We start from the raw sequence: 16,076 nt of genomic DNA, 5'->3' as shown, positions 1-16,076 counted from the left end.
AAATTGTTCTTCATATCTGTGATGGGTAAGACAAGCAATGACCTTAAATTACAGAAAAGGAGACTGAGGCTGGTTGTTAGAAGAAGACAAGCAGTAGGGGTAACGACCCACATCTGAGGAGGGTGTGGAATTGCCATCCTGCATCTAGGAAGAAGTTAGACAAGCGTTTGCTAAGAGTGACACAAGTATAATGATCCTGCCTTGGGACATGAGTCTGGACTAAGTGATCCCCTGAGGTCCCTTCCAGTCGTATAGACCTGATTCTCTCCTGAGTCCTGCCACACTAACCTTGAACGCACCGATCTGTGTAAAATGGTCTGTGATGCTGAACTCTGTCGCTCTGACTTTTCGTAGGGTCGCACACCAATCGCAGCCTCCCACAGAGCCAAGCCAAGCCGGCCAGCCTGCCCTACATAATTCAGGACTGCTTGCTTCCATTTTGGTGGGGGCCAAGGGCCGGTTCAGGCCCCGGTGACGCGGGCTGGCACTCGCAGCAGTAAGGCTGCTGCGGTCTCCTTCAGGCGCTGGGGAATGGCGATGTGAGCGATTGCTTTTATCGGGAATCCCCACCGGCCAGCAGGGACAGAGCTCGCTGGAGATTATTTTCTGCAAGCAGTTCCAGAAGTTTGTGTTTCTCCAGGAATTCAGCGGAAGGTAAGTGGAAAATGCTACGAGCAGGAAGGACAGAAATACTGTCTTTCCCCCCCCCGCCCCCCCCCCCAGTTTCTAAAGCCAGCTTTTGCAAACATCGGTATATAAATAGAAAGGAAAAAAGCGGCTTATTTTAAAGAGGTGGCTAACCCTGGGGAGAGCCAGCAGCGAGCACGCACTCCGGGCTTTTAACTCCCTGTCATCAGTTATACCAGCTTTCCCGTTGTGAAATCTCTCAGCAACGCGGGACAGCTGTTATGGCGAGGGGAAGAAAACAAGCAGGCAAGAGGAAGGGGAAGGCAGGGGAGATGAAGTGCCTCCGCGCTGTAAGGCTGTAATCCTTACGGGAAACCCCGCCGCGGCTTCCCGAGGCGCGGGGCCGACGGGGCGGGAGCCGCCAGGGGCCTGCAGCCGCTCCCCGGCCTTCCCGTCGCTCTGCCCAGGGGCGGCTCCTGCCCACCCTCTCCAGACCCGGCCCTGTCATACTCACTCCAGAGCGGCCTGCGCAGGAGATGAATACAAGCGGCGGTTTTCCAGTGCTCGTTCCTGTTCCTATGGCAGTAGATCAAAGGCAATAACAATACGGAATTAATTAATTCAGTAGAAGGAATTCCCACTTGCAGCGCTCTTAACCCAGCAGTGGAGGGAAGGTGCCAATCATAAGGGCAAAGGTGCAGAAACTGGCATGGATTTGTGGGCTGTTGGGTTTTGTTTTGGTTTTGTTTGTTTTAATCCAGAAAGGAGTTTGGGGCAGGGGGTGGGGGGTGGGGGGGTGGAGGGGAGGGGAGTTGAACAGTAAATGTCACCTGAGCTTCAGAAAAACAAGGTTTTATATATAACCAGCAGATTATAGGTGTGCATGAACTATCCAGCTGCAAGAAAATTGGACAAAAACTCTGCCTGCAGTCTTGTAAAAAGACTTCAAGTCTCTTCAAGGGAACTGTATTTCCCTGTTCTGGTAAAGTTTGGAGAACATCCCTCTCAGTCTTACTCCGAGCACCTATACCCACGTCAAAGACCAGTGGCATCCTCAAAGGCAGAAAAACTCGCTAAAGGAAAAGCTGGGGGAGGATCTCATCTCCACCTGCAGCCTTCTAACTTTGTAAGTCATGGGAACAGAGAGGATGAAATGATTGGGGAGAACCAGGAATTACTCAGTAGTACGCAGAGGAGTGTGGGCACAAATCCCCGGACAGAGCTAACAAAAAATAAGCGAAGAAAGGCCTTTTGGGAGTCAGAGGAAGGGGCTGGCTACCAGGGTGCTTGGGCTTTTCAGAAGGCCTTAAAGACCAGAAGGAAAGACAAGAGAGGAAGTTTGTTGATTTCACCTGAGTTAGAAGTTACCATGATAATAATCTGATGCAAATCTAGAACGGGAGATCTTAAAAGAGGACAGAAAAGAATGAAAAAGTGGAAAGAATGGCTCCTTGCCCATCAAATATATATTGTCCCTGAGTAGGAATAGAATACCACATTTACACGTGGTAAATGTTTTTACCTATGCAGAGACCTCTGTGTGTCCATTCATCCAGACACAACATCTGTGCCCGTGTTGGGGCTCATGCCAACCCACATGCATGTGCACGAGGTTTCTCATCTTACATGTTTCCATTGAAAGAGGAAGGTGAGGAAGAATGGGCGTTTTCATTTCTAGGAAGGTCCTAGACCATCGTATGGTATACAGATCTGGAAAAAGGAAGTGCTGCTATTTGGAGGAGAGGTAGGGGTCTGAAGGGGATGGCCCCTTCATGTTGGCATAATTTAATTTCTCTGTTTACTGTATATTGCCCCATCAAGCCACTTGCAGCATGGCTAAGGACAAGCTATACACAGCCTGATTGCACTCCCTTATAAAACTCAGTAGAAAAACCCTGACACCTTCAGACTTGGGTTTTTTTGGGTTTATCACCTACCATATGTTCTTGTGTTTCCTTGGGAGCTGCATTTTTCATGGTCTTTGGCGAGACTTCAGAGTCTTTGCTAAGACATTACAGGAGCCTTCTCATGCTGTCAGACCCCAGAACTGGCTGGTCTGGTCTTCCATTAAGCCCTCCCTTGGGCTGCAGGGGTTGGCAGGAGACTTGCCAAAGGCCCAGCTCCTGCTAGAGCCAGCCTGGCACACAGAGCCAGCGTGTGCAAGTGAGCAGCATGAAAGCTGACATCAGGTAGGGCCCGTATGCCATAACGGAGGGAAGAGGGTAAGTCTCAGCCCCACGGCACTTCCAGAAGGAGATGAGGTGATGTCTGCTGGTGATGTTGCTTTTGAGATAGATCTTAAAATTTGTTCTTTAAAAAACATTAGTTTTGATATCACCAGCAGGTTCTTTTGATACAGATGCCCCTCATCGTTGTACATCAGTCGTTACTGAAGTTTGACAGTGCTCTTCTAGGGAGTCTTTGGGGTATTTGCTTCATAGTTGGAGCTTAGAGCCAAAATACTTACTGTAACCTGAGCTTGAAAGGTTTAGCATATTATTAAGAAAGCAAGTTGCAGCCTGCCCTCTTCCCCCCTCCTTTTTTGAGGGCGGCTAAAGTACTGAAAATATCACACACACATTCACACGTGCACACAGCTTTTAGCTGGCTTCACAGAACCAGATCTACAATAGTGTCTTTTTTATGTTAGTAACACATGTGAAAAGAATGTGCAAAGCCTAGAAAATTATTCAGAGACTGACACTAGTTCTGTGTTTAATGTTTAATAGGGAGATACGAGGCCGGCAAACCACGGCATAGTGCGCAAGCTTCTGGCTTTCTGAGGCAGCCTTTTGAGAAGCGTTTGCCTCCTGTGTGCCATTTGTCTCGTCAGGAATGCACTAAAACCAAATCGTTATATACTCCTAGTGATGGCTGGAGGTGGCCCAGTCCCTGTGTGAGTGAGATTAGGGCAGTCTGATTTTTGTGATCCCTGATAAGGCAGAACTGTCTGTTTTGGATGGCTTGGGTTTTTCTCATGGGCATCATTGGGAAGGGTAGGTATCACTGTGAACTCAACCTACCTTAAAACATCAGGAATGCCTTTGTTTTACCTTAAATTTGAGTTTTCTGGGGAGGAAAATGGTCCTGATACAGTTTCATTTTTAATGCGTAAGTGCAGGGTTCCAAGAAGTATTTTTATCTTGATTGACACTCCCAGGTGTCAACTTAGAATATCTTTTTGTGAAATCAGTGCCTTCCCTCTATCCTTGCCATGCTCCCTTTCAACCCCAGAAAATGTGGGACGGTACGTCCCTGAAGGCTGCTCTAAAACAACCGTTCAGCAACAGCCATCTTCTTACCTCAGCACATTAATGGACCCCCTTCAGCAGCCAGTGCAGTGCAGCGGGTGCTTACGTGAGTGACACCCAGCTGTGTGTCTGCACTCCAGACATTGGGCTGGTTGTGAACCAGACAAGTCTCCAAAGCCAGGATAGCATTCCCATTGCTGTTTTCCTGTGCCAGCTGTCTCAAGGAGCCGCTACATGAGTTGGTAATCAGGTGTTCAAGGAGAGCTTTGGCTCCCTCCTTCCCCTTGCCATGTGTCGGACATCTCTCCCAGTGAGCAAAAGGCTATTGGAGTATTAGGTCATCTCAGTGCTTCTGTAAACTTCTCTTTTCTTGACTGATCCTACTGTAGATTGCTAGGCTGATTCCCAGGTCCTGGTGCACCAAGGTTATGGCTAAGTTTACAAAATAAAGGCAGAAAAAATGAGTGGCTACATTGCAGAAGCGTATTCTGTTGACTGAACATTTTGTTTTGTAAGGCTGATGACACAATCTGAATCATACTGTTCCTCCCACACAGAAATCCCCTTCTGCTATAGTTATGCCTTGCATACCTAATAGCTTAGTAATTGGCATAAAGCAACTTCTCTGCAAAGCTGGGGAAAACCTTATATCCCAAGTGTGGGGCGGGGGGAAATGCCATCCTCTCCAGCTTTGGCCCCATACTTAAGTCTTGGGTATTGCCACTGTGATAACTGTTATGAGAAGTGTCCTTGGAAAATGATTGGATACAAAAGGTGCAGTTGCCTCTCCCTTAAACAGCCAAGAACAACTGGAACATCCCGTTAATATTTTGGTTGCTCCACAGGCTTTCACAGAAGCCCCGCTGGGAGAGTGACGGCAGCACCACAAGAGCAGCAGCGATGGTGGGATTGTTCTGCCCCAACCTGCTGCTCCTTTGGGCGCAACTGATCAGAGGGGATGGAGAGGGAGCCGTCTCCACTGCCACTGTGGCTCATGCCTGACATTCACATCTGTGTCAGCAGGTGAGTGGAGGCTTTTGGAAGCAGCCCTGGTGCTGGCAGGCTCAATGTCCTTATGCCCCCGCAGTGGGTTCGGGGCATACTAAGCACGCCCCGTTTTGCTTACTGCCTGACCGAACCTTTCTGGTGCCGCATGTGAAGCCCAGGTGTGGGTTGTCACTTTGGGCAGATGGGTGTGGGACAAGATGAGCTGAGGAGAAGTCGGTAGCGTCTGACATGTGAGTGACCAGGAGTTGCCAGCCACTTCATCCAGTAACTCTCCATGTGTGCTGCAGTACACAGCAGAGGTTTCAGGTGCTGATCAGCTGTGCAATATGGGATAAAGAAAACAATTCTGGAAACACGTGGGAGAGATTCAGGCTATGAGGAGGTTAGAAGAGCTGTCTCAGGAAGATCTTTTGTATGCAAGCTACTACAATGGGAAAATGCCGCCCTTTCTCTTGGGTGTCCGGGAATACAGGGGCTGTGAGTCCTGTAGTTCAAGCTTACCAGTTTAAATCACTGAATTCTGTGCTATACCACAGGGCAAGTCTAGCCCAGAAAATTCCAGGATGGTTTAACTGTGTCCAAAAAAACTCCTGCAGAACAGGAGGAGTATTTCTGACAGCTCCCTGAAGGCAGGTTAAGAAGTGAGGTTGGTGTAGCCGTAGCCTCAGGTACCAACCACACTGGGGCTGTGCAGGGAGTAGTGGGAAGGCTGGATGGTAGGGTTGCCAGATACATCTGTCTGCGCTCTGCAAATCCGCCTTTCCTTGGCCCCAGCACTGGCTCTGCTTTGCCATTGCCACCCCAGCGCCCTGCCCCCAAGTTCCTGGCCTTGCTGGGCAGCCACCAGCCCTGCTGCCAGCCTGTCCTCATTCTGCCTTGACAGCACCTGCGTGGCACCTGGCTCCCAGCTGCCCACTGCTCCCAGCAGTAGCCACCAGCCAGCAGCATCATTTACTTTGGAGAACAGTGCTAAACCCCTCAGCCCTCGTGCCCCTTGGTTTATAGTACCACAGCCGCTTCCAGCTTGAGATAGTGGGGTGGCCACTGAGTGACCCTGGATTAGTGTAAATATTTTGCTTTCACTGGAAGGAAACATGACATACATGTGGGGTGGGAGTTATCCAGAGGCTGTGGCCTCAGGAGCCAAACCGCCCGGAAGCCCCACGGTGGTGGTCTCGAGGTACTAGTGCTGCCAGATGCGTTGGACCTACCCCTCACTGCACTGCAGCAGGGGGCTCAAACCACTTTGCCCCTCGGTGACAGAGTGAGTGCAGCTGGGGTGAGTGGGGGGAGTCCCATGCACACCCCAGGAGCCAGGAGCACGGTGCTCGGGCTGCCCTGGCATGGCACGACTTGCCTGCCCTGCAGCCAGCTCATGGCAGCTGAGCACTAGCACAAAGGCAGGTCATCTCAGAGAGGGATTAGCGCAGGTGCTTCCTTCCAAACTTGTGTGTGCGAGTCAGGAGCACAGATGCCATCAGAAAAAATCACCATGTGACTATTTTTGTTTCTGAAACCATGGGGCTGGGTAAGGCATCAGTCCCTGGCCTCGCTGTGCACCGCGGGCAGCCTGGTTTGGAGCCTGGATGGACTCGGAAGGCCGGGCTCTAGCCAAGGGGTGTTTGCTGCTGGTGACACTTGCCATCAGCCTGCCTGGCCACAGCGTGTGCTTGGAAAGGTAGAGTAGTACAGCGCTTAAAGGCATACTATACGAAGTTGCATTGCATTTTACATCTGATAAATAGTAATTAATGGTATTTCAAAGTACAAAAGGTGCTGGGATCTCATGCATGGGCTGGGGAGAAATCTATCTCCCAGATTTAACCATAATCTTGCCGAATTATGCATTTGACTTGGCATGGCTGGTTACCCTGGAGTGGTGTCTGCTGGTTCGGCATTCCTCCCCCACGTACCGAGGTGCTGACTTCCCCTAGCAGAACCCAGCAGTCTACCCAGGGACTCACAGAGCCAGATTATCCAGCACAAGCAGGCTGCACCAACTTGGAGGTTTCTTTTTGGTAAGAATCCAGAAATGGAGGCACTATCTTGTTGAGGTTTTAGGCCATGCCTAGGCCCAATCCTGATTAAGTGCTGTGAGCTTAATTACCAACCTTTGTTTCTCCAGACAGTCAAATTTGTTATGGAGACAATGCATGTGTGTTGGATTCACTTGTGAAAAGCTCAACAGTAGATAATTTAAAATCAAATTACAGCGACGGTCTGCCGTTAAACCAAAACCAGAAGGTTCCCTTTCACAGGACAATGCTCCTCATGCGCTAAAATAAAAGCTGAAGCAACTGCACAGTAATGCTCAGCCAGTCCACAAAACCAGAGGGAGGCACATTGACTTTTTAGGAAAATCCCCAGCGAATGTTTAAACAAACCCTGATGTTCCAAATGCTGCTGCCCGGAATCAACGCTTCGCTCCCCAGTATGTGCGGAGGCATTTAAACAGCTCTTGCGGCAGCTGCTGACACCATCACATTGAATCCTGCCTGGGAGACCTTGGAAGTGAGTCATGGAGAGGGGAATTAACCTGTTACTTAGAGCACACTGAAAAGCAGTGGAGCGGAAAGGCGTTGAAATAAAAATGTACAGAATTGGAAATCTTCATCCAGTGAAGATGTCTCTCTCTTTTTTTTTTTAAATTAGAAATACACACACATACATTATCTATCTATCTATCTATCTATCTATCTATCTATCTATCTATCTATCTATCTATCTCTATCTCTCTATGCATACATGCATGTCTTCTGTGGCCCAAGAACGAGTAAGCTGTTGCAGTCAAAGCATGTGCCACACAGTGCTGAGCAGGGCGTTACGGTCGCTGTAGGAAATAACGTAGGAAAAAAAGATTAGGTGGGAGATTTCAAACTCCCCACACCCTGAGCAGGCTCTGGCGCGGTGCGCTGGTGGCTGCGCTCCCTCCCTGCCAGCATGAGCCTCTATGGCTGATTCAGGGAAGGGCAGGACGGCTCCATGATGGGAGTCATCATGTTGCGTCCATCTGAGGTCCTCACAGTTGGCAGCCCTGCAGCTGGCCCGAGGCAGAGCACTATTCCTTAACTTTTGGCTTTGTTCAAACTTGCCTGGCTGCATTTTGCTAAATGAAACCACTCCTACATTCCCGACTTATTTTTACTGTTAACCTCTCAACCTGCTGCAGCTATTTCTGATGTGGTATCTCGGCTCGCAGGCCCACGGGCTGCTTCTCTATTTGATACTCATTCTTGTGCTGAAAGGACGTTGCCTGAAGCTGCTGAAAGGACAGCCCACGTACCCAGTACTAGCAGCTCTTTTTGATCTGCTTTTCCTTCGACATTGTCTGGGGTACCCTCCTCCCTGCGATGTAAATCCATTCCCTTTTAATGCAGCTGGTTTGGATTTGGGAGGAGGGTACAGAGTCAGACACCCAAAAGCCCAGCCAGAAGGGTTGTTGTCTAAAAGGCCAGCTGGAGGAGGGGTGGTTCTAACTGGCAAAAGAGACGGGTTTGATTATTTTGGGGTGGTGCTGGCACAAAGATAGATGACTCTCTGGACTCAGTAGTAACAGCGGATTCAGCTGGATACCAAAACTGGTGCCAGCTCTAGATAAACTTTGCTGCTCTTCTTGCAGCTTTCATCCAGACTTGTCCCAGTCAGCGCCGGGAACCGCCGCTGGGTGCACCTCATATCTAAAAACAGGCTAGGAAAGACTTGTGATACATTTCACGTGCCTTTGCTTCAAACAAAGGCCTATCTCACGCCCAGAGTCCAACTTTGCTGTTCCAGTTCAAAAAGTTGGCTTGGCACTAACACCGTCCTAAAGGAAAGCTGGGACAGCCATTGACATGAGCAGCTGGAGGAGACCTCCCCTGTGAACAGAAGTGTTCGTGCCTGGGCTTTTGGCTCTGAAAATTATAGATGGTGGGGTTAGGGGTGTCTGAGAATTGCTGCTCCATGTGCAGTTTCCAGTGGTCTGAAGCCATCTCTGTATAAATACCCCTGACAAAGCACATGTTTAACTTTCTAAGCACAGAGCTCTCCCGTGCAAAGGTTTGCATTTCAAGCAGAGGAGAAAGAGAGGTAACGTGTGGCATGTGTTTCTGAGCTAAGAAAAACGAAAAGTTAAGCACAGGAAGCACGGGACAGAAGGTTCTCTCCTTTCAATCTCTCAACAGAAGAGATGCTTGAAGACCTCATTTTCTTTTTCTGAATAATAAGCAAATAGGTTTTAGCCTGTTGCCTGCAGGGAAATGGTTTTGTAATGGAAGGAGCACCCTGCACTAAATCAACAAACAAGAGAATGGCTGTGTTTGTTTTTCCATGTACTGGAGGTGAAGGTGCAGCCACTCAGGGTTTCTTTCACATCCTCTCCACTTGACACAGAGCAGGGCACAGGCACAGACACACACAGAGCTGCACATCTACGCGGAGGGAGCGTGTAACTGGAACAACAAGCGTCCTGGTCCGCGCCTTCCCCCCCCCCACGCCTGCCACGGCCTCTGTGACAGCCAAGTGGGAGACACAGAACTCCCCACGCCTGGTGCTCTCCCCACAGGCTGTACGTTCATGAATGCCCTAAGCCAGCACTTGCCACCCAAGGGAGCTGCCCTGGCGTCTCGCTGCCCCGGCTGTGTGCTTCCACCCCTCAGCTCTGTGCAATTGCACTGAAGTGCATCGGTGAACGCAGCTGGGCTGCAACCAACCACCTCCAAAAGGGAAAGGTTTTTTTTAAACCCAGCTCTGTTCCCTTCTCCAGTTCACTCTCTTGCACTGGGAGTGATCCTCCCACGCAACAAGGTGTTTGTGGCTCTTGGGCCTGGGGCAAGGGATGACCTGGAGGTGGACAGGGATGCTGGATGCTGGCCCCAGGGCATCCCTGCCTCCCTGCGTGGGTGAGGGGAGAGGAGAGCAGCAAGCCCGGCTGAAGTAGTCGAACAGAACCAGCAATGCTGGTGGAGGTATCTGATTTGCATGGAGTTAAATGCTCATAGAAATGTACTTTACTACAGCTAAATTTCACAGAGGGTGGGTGTTTTTGCTTAGTAATTACAAATACAGAACTACCAGTATAGCTTTTGTCCAAGCTTTGTGGTACATCTGAAGGAGCGTGCCTGGCACAGGCACACACCCAGCACTGATTTGGAAAATGAGTTATCTAGCCAAACAGAGGTATTTTTTCCTCCCTTCATCTGCATTCCAGAGACAGTCAATTATTTGGAAGTATCTTGTGTGCTTAGTCGGTGCACAGGGAGCATCTGTAAAAGCAAGCACAGAAGTGTGTTTATGTTTTAAACCTCTCCAATATAGAAGTATCGCCCTTATTCCCCATATATTCCAGGCATTTGAACCAGCTCAAAGCCAGGCCTATGGCAGGAATGAAGACTTGAAGAGCACACAGGCTACAGATAGCCCTCTCCATGCCTAGGACACCCGATGCACAGTTGTGCACCCTTATGGTTTCTGTTTTTCATACGTATGTCTCGTTGGCCCTCCTTGCTTCTGGCAGATAGAGAGGTATTTGTGTGTACACCTGTGTGTACCCGTGTATGTGTTAGGACAGGTACTCCTGTGCCTATGTAAGTGCTTGTAGACACATGCAGATATGTATGTGCCCATACAGAGCCGCATTACTAGTCACGTTTACATCTGCCTATATACATGCCTATCCTGCCATGCCATCAACATATACACAAATGTGCTGCAAGCAGCCAGTTGTGTATCTTCTCTCTCCTGAACTGCCAAATGCTGGAAGCCGCAGGCTAACCTTTGCGGTTACCCTGATTCCCAGGTTTCTTCTGCAGCTGGCAAGTAAGCCCCACTGCAAGTTTCCTAACAACTGGGATGAAGTTTTGTGTAAATCGCCTTCTAGGCATTAGACTTTTCCCAGCAAAAGAAGGGGGCGGGTGTTTAGAGGAGGGAGAGTTGCTGTCTTTGATGTGGGGATTAGTTCACATGTCAGTGTTATCCCCCCCCCCCCTTTTCTTTTTAATATGCTGTGATTTATAGAAGGGCGGCTATGAGAGATAGCCGAGGGGACACCCACGTGGGACTTACTGACAGACACCACCTCCCAGAAGATACCTACAACTAAAGCAGCTGGCATCAAGAGAAAGACTCCAACTAAAAAAAAAATAATAAAAATTAACCTGTTTTGCTTAACAAATGCTTTCTAAAAATTAGCTTTAATGCTTACGGAGAAGGAACTGGTTTTCCCAGCAACAGAGAGGGAGTCTTCTTGCACATCCATAATAAAGAAATTATAAATGCTTTTTTCCTTTAAAAAAATGTTTGGTTCATCTTTTCCCCTTCGAGCAGACATCACTGATGAGAACCAGTGTGCCTCCAAAAATGATTAAGCTCGCTTGAAACATGTTTAGCAATGTGAGTGCTCCAATCAGAGGCTCCACCGTCTCCTTGTGTGAATCTTTTATCAATGCTTCAGAAAAACCTTCACTTTTTGCTCAATCAAAAGTTACATGGTTGTTCTGTAACCCTATCTTATGTCTATTAGTGTTGGAGGAAACTTCCCTCAAGCTTTTCATGGGCACTAAAGGCTTTGGCTTACCAGGCTAGAAGTCATAGCTTTGCTTAGCATATCTGAATTGTTCAGGCTTACAGCTTTGTGGGGCGGATGGCTGAGGGGCTGGAAAGCAGAGAGCGATGGATACAATAAGGAAGATTTAAATGGCCTTTATTTTAAAATAATCTGTATTTGTGGAATTTTTTTTCTCAGATTTGTATCTGTTTTGGCCCTCTTCAGTCTCTAGTAATTTTATTTGTCCAGTTCTCTGATTAAACTTTGAGACTCTCTAATAAAGAAAAACTTTTTTTTTAATACATCCCCCCCCACCCCACAGTTTAATTTCTAGCTGGATCAGCTCTTTGAGCTGATACCATGAGTGGTTGCACTGGTGTTGAAGGCAGTGGGGTTGACAAGACCATAGCAGCCCAGACTTCGTATCAAGCTGCTGTAAAATTCTACCCTAAATACAGTTTTATCATGTTGTTACCACAGAGGTAACCTGTGACAGGGTCTTCCTCAGGTGTTCCCCCTAACTCTTCTCCCATCCAGACAGCCCAAGTCCAGCATTCACCTTCAGTGCTGCTTTACTGGCGGGCTCCTCCCAGCACGTCAGGGGCAGCTCAGCAGCTGCCCGGGCACCTTTCCTTGCAGGACAGACAAAAGCCAAACCAGTTCTTTGCCACTACGTTTCAAGCTGCCTCCCCCAATTCCCACGCTATTCTCTTGAGCAGGAAGAGGTTATTGTGTCACGCCCCAGAAACCCACAACTGCTGCTGACAGCCAGGTGTGACGCACAATGGGATGTGCCCCACACAAGTAGGCTTCGTACCCAGGGCGTACACGTGCTCGTGTGGCTGCACAGTGTGACTTCTCCCACCCCAGCCAGGTCTGCTCGGTGACAGGCTGAGAGTTGGGCTTGTTCAGCCTGGAGAAGAGAAAGCTCTGGGGAGACCAGATAGGAGCTTTCCAGTACCTGAAGGGGCTCCAGGAAAGCTGGGAAAGGACTGTTTGTAAGGGCATGGAGCCATAGCATGAGGGGCAATGGTTTTAAACTAGAGCAAGGGATGTTTAGATATTAGGAAGAAGTTCCTCACTCTGATGGTGGTGAGACACTGGCACAGGTTGCCCAGAGATGCGGTGGAGGCCCCGTCCCTGGAGACATTCAGGGTCTGGCTTGATGAAGTTCTGACCAACCTGATCTAGTTAAATGTGGCCTTGCTTACTTTTCCTTCATGGAAAGAAAGACAATTCGGTGGTCACTGGGCTCTCCTGTTTCACTGTACTTTCCAGAAATGGAAGATCCTCCTCCCTGGCCATCATGTAGCAGAGTGGGCAGTGCCTGCAGACTGCAGGCACAAACGTCACCAATTCATATCTTCTTCCCCAAACAGGCTGTCATTTGGGTGCTCAGAGATGCCTTCATTGTTGCCAGTAGCCTGAATCCCTCCTGAAGAGTTAAATGAGTTAAAAGAGTTAAATGAGGATTTATGCATGTGTTTTGTTAATGCTTTGCAGTGAGGAAAGTCATTCCCATATTATTCAGATATTCGCTCACCTGGGAGAAGCAGGATTTCCCAAGTCTCCTGCTTGGACTGAACTGGAACTAACCAATTTAAACAAAGTATGTTAAAGGTTGTATATATTAAAGAATTTAACGAGCCAGTTGTCAGTAGTTACACTTGAGTGTAGAGACTGAGATGAGAACTCAGCTTTTATCATTTTGGAGGCTTACAATTAAGAATTAAACAATGTAATAAAATATAAAGTGACAATGAAAGACAGCCAGTAGCAGAACAGGCTAACACTTTTGAATACATGAGAAAAGCAGGTAATTTCAAGAATACTATGAGTTTTGTTTGGGGTTTTTTGTTTGTTTTGAAAATTATGTTGGTAATGATGGAGCTTCAAACAGAACGATAGCAATACTTACTGTTCCAAGACTGTAACTTAAAGCTTTGCCATGGTCTTTTTGCTTGAACCCACAAAAATGCACATATAGGTCGAGTTCATAACCAGCCTGTCCCCTCCTCGCCAGTAAAAAAGAGAACAAAACCTGAAACCCAACACTCAGTTTGATTATCCAACTATTTGGCTTGAAGGTGCAGCTGGCACGTCTTTCTGTGGGCCATGTGAAGCCCAGATGAACACTGGGCCCTGACCATCAGGCACAATTCCCAAGCTTTCTGAAGCTGAGCTGCAGGTCATGAATCACATGCTGTCATGTGTGCGAAATCCTACATGGACACATCAGGTGGAGGAGAACAAGAACTCTTTGGGCAGGAGACACCTGCAACCCCCTCCCGTTACAACGATAGCTGTAACTGCCTATAGATCAGAAACAGCTTTTGAACATTCCTGCTTTCCATCTATGTTTAATAAAATGATCACTACCATTATAGATTCTCCAAAAGCACGTGTTTTCTCTGATGTCTCACAGGTAGGAGGGATGCAAAAGAAAATACTTGGTGACTTGCATGATTAGCTAGAATTTGGTAATGGAAAGCTTGAGGGAAAGGTCTGCATTTTCTTTTTGATTCCTTAGTAACAAGCACATTGGCAGTGTCCAGTGAGGGTTGAAATGGTTTTGGATGATAGCTGTGTGCCCTCTATACAGGCTTTAAGAAGTGATTTCCATACCCTGCTGAAGTAATTAACCCTTAGCAGGGCTGTAGGGCTAGAGGAAGTGGGGCAACACAATCTGCATTGGGTTAGAAAGCAGCAGTCCTTCCTTTTCTTCTGATCTAAATGGCAGCCCTGCCAGACATTCACCTGGCTCTGCTGCTTGCAAATACAATTCAGGCGAGAGCTCCAAGACTCTGGAAACACTGGAGCTTCTTAGCACCCTGCCCAGTGCAAAAAGCTTCCCTGGCACCTGATTAGGAAGCGCTGCAGGGAACCCGGGGAGCAAGGGCTGGGGTCAGGAGATGGTGTTAACCCTTTGTGTGTAACTTTTCATGTGATGGGGCGGTCCAGTGACCACGGGCTCCATTGGTGGGCAGTGGCTTGCGGAGACCTGGGAGTTATTGTATGGGACTGGGAGAGAATGCCAGCAATGCGCACGGGGCTTGGGGCGGGGGGGAGGATGAAAGGCATAAATGCCGCTCAGTGAAGGAAGCCAGAAATATGCATATGCAGTTTCCGAATGGCTTCTTTCCCTTTGCTGACCCAGCACACCAGTTCCTCCAGCCACTGGTGAAGGCCTCTCCATGCTGTCCCATCTGAGCAGGTCTGTGCTGATGGCCTTGGCCCTGCCAGCCCACCTGCCATTCACCGGCACCCACCACTGCAGAGGCGCAGGCCATGTGGCTGTCCCAGCCAGAAGAGAACCGCCTCGGCATGCCGGCCACGGAGCTCCCTGCCAAGGCAGCGGCATCAAGCCTCCTGAGTGCAGCCGCCCTCGGGAGGAGAGCGGGGCGCAGCTCTTCCGAACGCGGCAGCTCCCACTGGTGGTGGCACCGCCGTGGGGCTGTATTCACCCGCCTCTCAGGGGGAGAATTAAGGGTTACTGTTTTGGCAGTCTGGTCCGAGCAGTGTCAGACTGGCCCACCAGCTGCGGGGCAGAGCTCAGGCGGTGCCACCATCATCGCTGCCACGATGGCTGGGGGTTACCTGCCTGGTTGGCCACCCGAGGCAGCTGCTGCACTCGGACGGGCACGGGCTTCAGCAGCGCGTGTAGCAAGAGGAGCTTGCTGCCTCCCCACGGCGCCTAATTTTGGAAAGATGGGAGTGGGGCATTCACTGCCTAGGAACGGTGTCCCTGCAGCTCCTCACTTGGCACGCTAGAACCATCTTTTATTATCCTTTGGGGCTATGGCTCCAAACAGAAAATGCTTTCAGTTTGCTTTGGCGACAGCTCAGGTTGTGTGTGCTCTGGCTGCTTCCTTAATTACAGTGGTTGTTGACAACGTCTTCTGATAGAGACCCTCTCTTTGAGCAGTCTTCCCGCTCCCCCACTTTTTTTTGCAGTCTGAACACGTAACAAACCAAGACAACGTTCTGTAAAAATAAGCTCACTGTAGTGCTGTGATTCCTGTGCCACAGTTATGCTGTGTTCCTCTCTCTGTGCTCTCAGTTTGTGTTGCTGCTGTTTATTTCCTCTTTCTGGCTTTAAGGCGTTTTATTTATTAGTGCTGGATTTCCTGTTGCCTGCAGCTGCCCATACTTTCCTCTCTCTGGCTCACTTTGCCATTGGAGTCAGTCTGCAGGTTTGCTATCCCACTCACTGAGGTGCTCTCACCAGGTTTGGTTGGGGGTTGTATTAAGCACACGTGACAAAGAGGGGGACTTGCGTGGCAATCTGGGTATGCAAACAACCCAGACAATCCAAAAGCTGACGTGGGGACCCCTCACAAGGACAGGAGGGGGTCCCTTTTTTGTGACTTACTGGTGATTATGCTTTCTCGGATGGCAGGGACACCTCTTGTTTTGCCTGCACGCCCTGCACCCCAGGGAGGAAACCAGGTCTTCGAACTGTACACAGTCTGCAAGTCTGATGGTCGGAGGTTAAAGGTTTGCTATTTTGGGCTGTGGGCCACAGAGTGGTAGAAATGTTGTGTGGACTTGCCACACGTGAGGGTCATGAATGACTTCCCTGACCTTTTGTGGACATTTGACATCCTCGTAGTAAACACAGAGATTGCTTATATGGAAAGTGAGATCACGAAGGGGAAAAATGTTTT

General features: G+C 49.0%; 1 long non-coding RNA gene across 1 annotated transcript; it reads left to right on the top strand.

Moving 5' to 3' along the window:
* Positions 1 to 1,617: 1,617 nt before the first annotated feature.
* On the top strand, positions 1,618 to 7,480 carry LOC311191273. Its single transcript, XR_014617271.1, has 3 exons — positions 1,618 to 1,753; positions 4,724 to 4,901; positions 7,012 to 7,480. It is a non-coding gene; the product is annotated as an uncharacterized lncRNA (long non-coding RNA).
* The last annotated feature ends 8,596 nt before the right edge of the window (positions 7,481 to 16,076 follow it).

The sequence above is a fragment of the Gallinula chloropus genome (assembly GCF_964237585.1).
Source record: "Gallinula chloropus genome assembly, chromosome: 4".
NCBI classification, from domain to species: Eukaryota; Metazoa; Chordata; class Aves; order Gruiformes; family Rallidae; genus Gallinula; species Gallinula chloropus.
The sequence above is the reverse complement of the archived record's forward strand: the minus strand, read 5'-3'. Positions and strand labels throughout refer to the sequence as shown.